The sequence below is a fragment of the Notothenia coriiceps genome, unplaced genomic scaffold, assembly GCF_000735185.1.
Source record: "Notothenia coriiceps isolate Sejong01 unplaced genomic scaffold, NC01 NC01_scaffold00007755, whole genome shotgun sequence".
Taxonomy (NCBI): Eukaryota; Metazoa; Chordata; class Actinopteri; order Perciformes; family Nototheniidae; genus Notothenia; species Notothenia coriiceps.
The window spans coordinates 666-5,994 of NW_011340456.1; the positions used below are offsets into that span (position 1 = coordinate 666).

At 43.2% G+C, this 5,329-nt stretch overlaps 1 pseudogene; it reads left to right on the plus strand.

Moving 5' to 3' along the window:
• The first annotated feature begins 277 nt into the window (after positions 1 to 277).
• Positions 278 to 843, plus strand: LOC104944267 (DNA replication complex GINS protein PSF3 pseudogene; annotated as a pseudogene).
• The last annotated feature ends 4,486 nt before the right edge of the window (positions 844 to 5,329 follow it).

Below are 5,329 nucleotides of genomic sequence, written 5' to 3' on the forward strand. Positions count from 1 at the left end.
TATGTTATAGGACATTAACGATAAAACAGAATATTGTTGTTCTATTTTTAGACACATCTCGCGATCGACTGGGAATCTCCCCGCGATCGACTGGTCAATCGCGATCGACTGGTTGGGCACCCCTGCTGTAGAATATGATTCGAAGACTAGAATATCTCTGTTTCTCCACAATTCTTCATTCAATATGGTGTTTTAACAGTTTAAAACATGCACTAGTCCATATTTTGATTTCAATTAAAATGTGAATTGTTCAGCCCTAACCTGAATACTCCCTCAGTACCCTGTATGTGTGTGTGTTTCCTCCCTCTAACTTGTGTGTGTCCTTGCCTTTGGTCCAGACGTTCATCGGGCGCTTCAGGCGGAACATGGACTCGTCTCAGAACGCGTACAACGAGGACACGTCGGCGCTGGTGGAGCGTCTGGACTGCCTGGAGAAGGCTCTGTTCTCGTCAGGGCAGAGTGGCCTCAACAGCTTCCAGAGCTGGGAGAAGGGCCGGGCCTCGCAGCTCACCGCCTCCAGCCTGGTGCTCAACTACCGCAAGAGGAAGATCAACGACCTGCAGCCCTGACCCGTTTCAGTCCTCTCTGGCGCCTCCTGTCATTTCCTCTCCCACAGACAATCCCCCTCCCCCATCTGACCCCTGCTCTCCAGGGTGGGACGCCCCCCCCTGTGTAGAGTATACATAATATTTATTTTGTCACATTGTACACGTCATCTTGACCATGGCTGCACCACTTGGAAAAACTGCGATTATGACTGGTCGCAAATCCTGACAATATTTTTAGAGATTTAACTATTTTGCATCGTTACTCTCAATGTTATTAAAACATATATTAAAATGATCAAGGTGTTATTATTTTTGGCAGGAAATCTCTGCAGCTCCTCAATACCTCATACTACTGCTACTAAAACTGCTAAAAATAGAATTCTAGAACATCCTTAGGCAGTGTTTCCCCAACCATTGTCTTGGGGGGGCGTTATTGATCATACATGGATTTAAGTGGAAAAAGCCTAACAAACATGATGAAGGGGTGACGGGGGGGTAGCTGCCTGCTGAAGTGTTAAATGTGGGTCAGAGGGTAGACAGCGAGAATACAGAGGTGGTCACTGCTGATGTAAATATTGACCACGTCTCTGAGCTGTGTATTGATCCTGATATGGGATTTCATGAAACACAGAGGCACACATGTGTTTACTTTTAGAAACAACAATGAATATTTACCCTCGTAAGTACTGGGGATAATTGTTTAGCAGCAGCAAGAAAGAGGTTCACCTGTGAAAGCCAAAGTCAATCTGCTGCACATAAATGAGTGATTTGCACTGTTTTAGATCAGAATCAGAACACTTTATTAATCCTGGGGTTATTGGGTTTGTTGACAGTTGCTACAGTTTAAATTGAAATGAATAAAAGGTAAACAAAAAAATACTAATACTTTCAAAAACATTAGATGTTAAGTCAAAATGTGTAGATTATGAGTATTAAGAGTTCAACCTTGAATCATTTTGACATACATTTATATCAAACATGTGTTAACAGTTGTGACCTCTGAGGGAGTGCAGAGCTCCCTGCTGCTTCTGGTTGCCGACAGGTGCAAACGCACTACAACAACCCAAAGCTTCGGAAAACGATGCAAATATAAAAACACATGCAATTACCGAACATCTAAACCAACTTGACAACACGTTTGCAGTGTTTACAAACAAATTAAAAAGGGATTCAAATGGCTGGGGCCGAGACCGGAGCGCTGTCCCTGTTTCCTTTTCCTGGAGAATATTGGCTTGGAAATCACTCAAATTAGAAGCGTGGCTGCTTCTGGAACGTCCACTAGTTTGAGAGCATGGAGGGAAACTTGAAGCCGACCTGCTGCAGTGTTTCCTCTTACAACGTGAACCATGAGAGCCTTGGGATCTTGATGCTGCCTTCTGCTGTGGTATTTCAAAACCATAGTAATTGGGGGGCCGTCTATGTCTTTTGGTTCTAGCCACTAAGTCATAACTAATTGGCTTTGTAGGGGGTTTGGCTAATACTTCCAGAGATAATGATGACAGAATTTAGTGCTCTCGATGAGAATTGGCAATATAGGTTCAGGTGAAATGCTAGGCTCTGTTTGATGAGGAGGTGTGGATGGCCGAGGGCAGTGGTTCCCAACCTTTTTTTCCAAGAGCCCCCCCAAATGACTCCTGTTGGAAGTTGCGCCCCCCCCCCCCCACACACGCAACAGTGGTAATTAAAGTTTCAAAGTCTCAAAATGCTACAACTACTGTCACAAACTGGATGACTGTGAAGTATTTTGTTAAAGGAGGATGAAAGCCTAATTAGAGCACTATTGGAGTGACTTTGATGGTTATTGGACTCAGGATTAATTCATTTGGATTCCCGCTGTATGATTAAATTGAAGGACGGCGCAAGTGGAAACAATTCACAAAGGGATTAAACTGTTTAAAACACATGCTCAAAGTAAGCCGGATTTTGCCGATGTGTTTATGTGGATTCAAAAGTCGTAAATAATCTAGAAAATGGAGGAGACCGATCTGATCGGAGCAACTGTGACAAATAATCCAACTGAAACCGGCATGGACAATGACTATGTTTTTAAAATGCGCTTATCCAGACAAGCCCGGTTTGGACACTTAACGCGCAGAAGAAACATTTATATTAAAGAAAAAATTAAATGTGCCCCCCAGGTTGGGAACCACTGGCCTAGGGGATGTTGGAGACAATCCCTGGTTAGCCTCATCTAAGTAGAGCTGGGTTTAGTCTGTAACTCATTGGGAGTCATCCAGGTTCTCACTAAAAGGAGCCTGACCTCCATTGTTGGGTCTGCACGCCATCAGTCGCTGAATCAGCCATAGTGTGGCTCAGTCTCCGGCTCGAAGGGCCATTTTGTTGGGGATGAAGTGTTCAAACTGGAGCCACAGACCACCAGGAGACAAGAGTTGCAATTTTCCTTGCGGAATTATTCCGGATAATTCAGTTGTCAAGATGGTTGCTTTTGCCAATGGTTCTAGTAAAAAAGTTGAAAACAAACTAATTACAGTCTTGGCACATTTAAATAATACTTATATTATTTGCCATAATTGATATGATGCCATAACTGCAGCACCTTTGTCCCAATGGAAATGTTTTGGACCGTTGCAAGTTAGCACTTCTCAGCCACCGTACAAACAGGATGAATGGGGCCAACTGCACTACTGAATCAGAATTGATTATTCTATGGCTTAACCTGGGTCACCACAGCAACACTCCTCAGGATTATATGAACATTTATAAAATAGAGTATGCATTCACAATGAATACATCCTCCTCATTGAAGTTCTACCTCAGTCTGCAGTCCCACCCACAGTTAAGGTTTTATGGTGAGACACCTAAACTGTGAATTACGTGGATGTAACCATTACTGTCTTGTTGCATGTCTCTGCAGGCAGAGCTATGGCAGACCTTTCATTACTTCTGTATGTGTGTCCTGGTGGGCATTCTCAGCCAAAGCAAAGCAAAGGGCAGACTAAGGGCGAGCGGCCAGGAAGCTGACACACAGGACACTAAAGCTGCCTCTGGCTTCTGTCCACTGTAAGAGCCTCTGACATTTGGTATTTGTTGGGAAACCATTTGATAAAATGCTGAGAGGAGCAGGTATGTTCCTTACTCTAACCCTCTCATTGTCTCTCATTTAAAATATATAGGTACCTGTAATGACATTTCTATTAATTTCATTCACATTCAAGCCCTGTATCTTTGAGTCAGCCCTACATCTAATTTCCTCCCTCTTCCTCACTGTAAATCTTTGTGCAGACAGCGTTTGTTCTGAGCTAATATAATTACTGTATATTGAATTTATATACAAGGTCGACTTTTCATCACCTTATCCAATTAGTTTTAAATTCATAAGAACCAAGCTTATGTATTTAATATACATAAACTCTATGCATTGAAACTCATAACAACCAGGTTTATGTTTTAAAATGAATAAAGCCCATTTGTTAGAATTGTATTTCCAAGGTTTGGGTATTGAATATTAAAGGGACCCTAGTGGTTACTTATTTTACCCTTCCCATTTGAAAATGTAAATGGTTTGCAAAGGCTGAAATCCCTGTGTTCCCTCCAGAGGGAGTTTCTCTCCCACACACTCCTTTTGTTTGCTTCTGTGACATACTGACATCACTATGTAACACATGCACTTCTATTGGCTAGCGCTCCGATACATTGTACGTGATCGGCTAATGGTACGTTCACACCAGACGCCAATTGCTCGAGTTTCACCACGGCTTTCAGCTGTGTTTACTCGCGTCATTCAAACAGGACGTGCTGGCGAGGGGGCGGGGCTTATAACCATTTCAATACTATGGTACATACCAACTACAACAAAATTAACATATTTTATCGTGATTTAATTGTTAATACACATTTCAAAAATGATGCCGAAGTAACAACATACTGATATCGGCAGGAGAAACCGTTTTAAATGTGTGTTTCCAGTATGGAGATCGGATCGATCAGGATAAACTAACCTGTATATGCTCCGTCCACACTTACAATCATCAGATAACCTAACCTGTATATGCTCCGTCCACACTTAAAACGTCACAAAGACATAAATACAACAGCGACTGTATTCGCCATATCACAGACAGTCTGTGGTTTGTACTTGTGTAACGTCCGAGGTGTTAAGGCTTCAAAGATACTTCTGTGTAACAAAAACTCAGGAACTTGGTACTTTTTGGAGCATCCCAGATAGAACCTCCGTTTATTATTGTCGATTCACACCACACTCCCCTTTACCACTCCAGGACAGACTGCGCATGCTCACAACACATGACCTCTCAACCCAATGCTTACACTTGTTTAACTTTTGTCCAGTTTCTGAACAGATATGAGGAGCTGTGTGCTCTGTGTGCTAACAGCTAACGGCTGAAGTTTTGGTTATCAGATTCAACTTCAGTGACGGCAGGCTGAGATCCTGAACGCTGATTGGCTACCACGAGAACGCGTCACGCAAATTTGATGCTCGAGTTAAACAAATTGAACTTGCGATTGACGCGGCCCCCTTCAATCGCCTCATTCACGCCGTGTCAATCGCTTAACTCGCGCCGCCTGAGCGAAATTCGTGTCTATTAGCGTCTTTGCATTGACTTTACATGTAATCGCGCCACGCCCAGAAATCGAATTGCGTCCGGTGTGAACGCACCATAAGATGCGGGAAATCTATAAGCGGTTGACCAATCACAACACAGCCGGCCAGCTAACCAATCAGAGCAGACTGGGCTCTGGTTTCAGACAGAGAGTGAAAAGAGGTGCTGCTGCACAGGCAGTGTGAGAAAAATAAAGAGCTT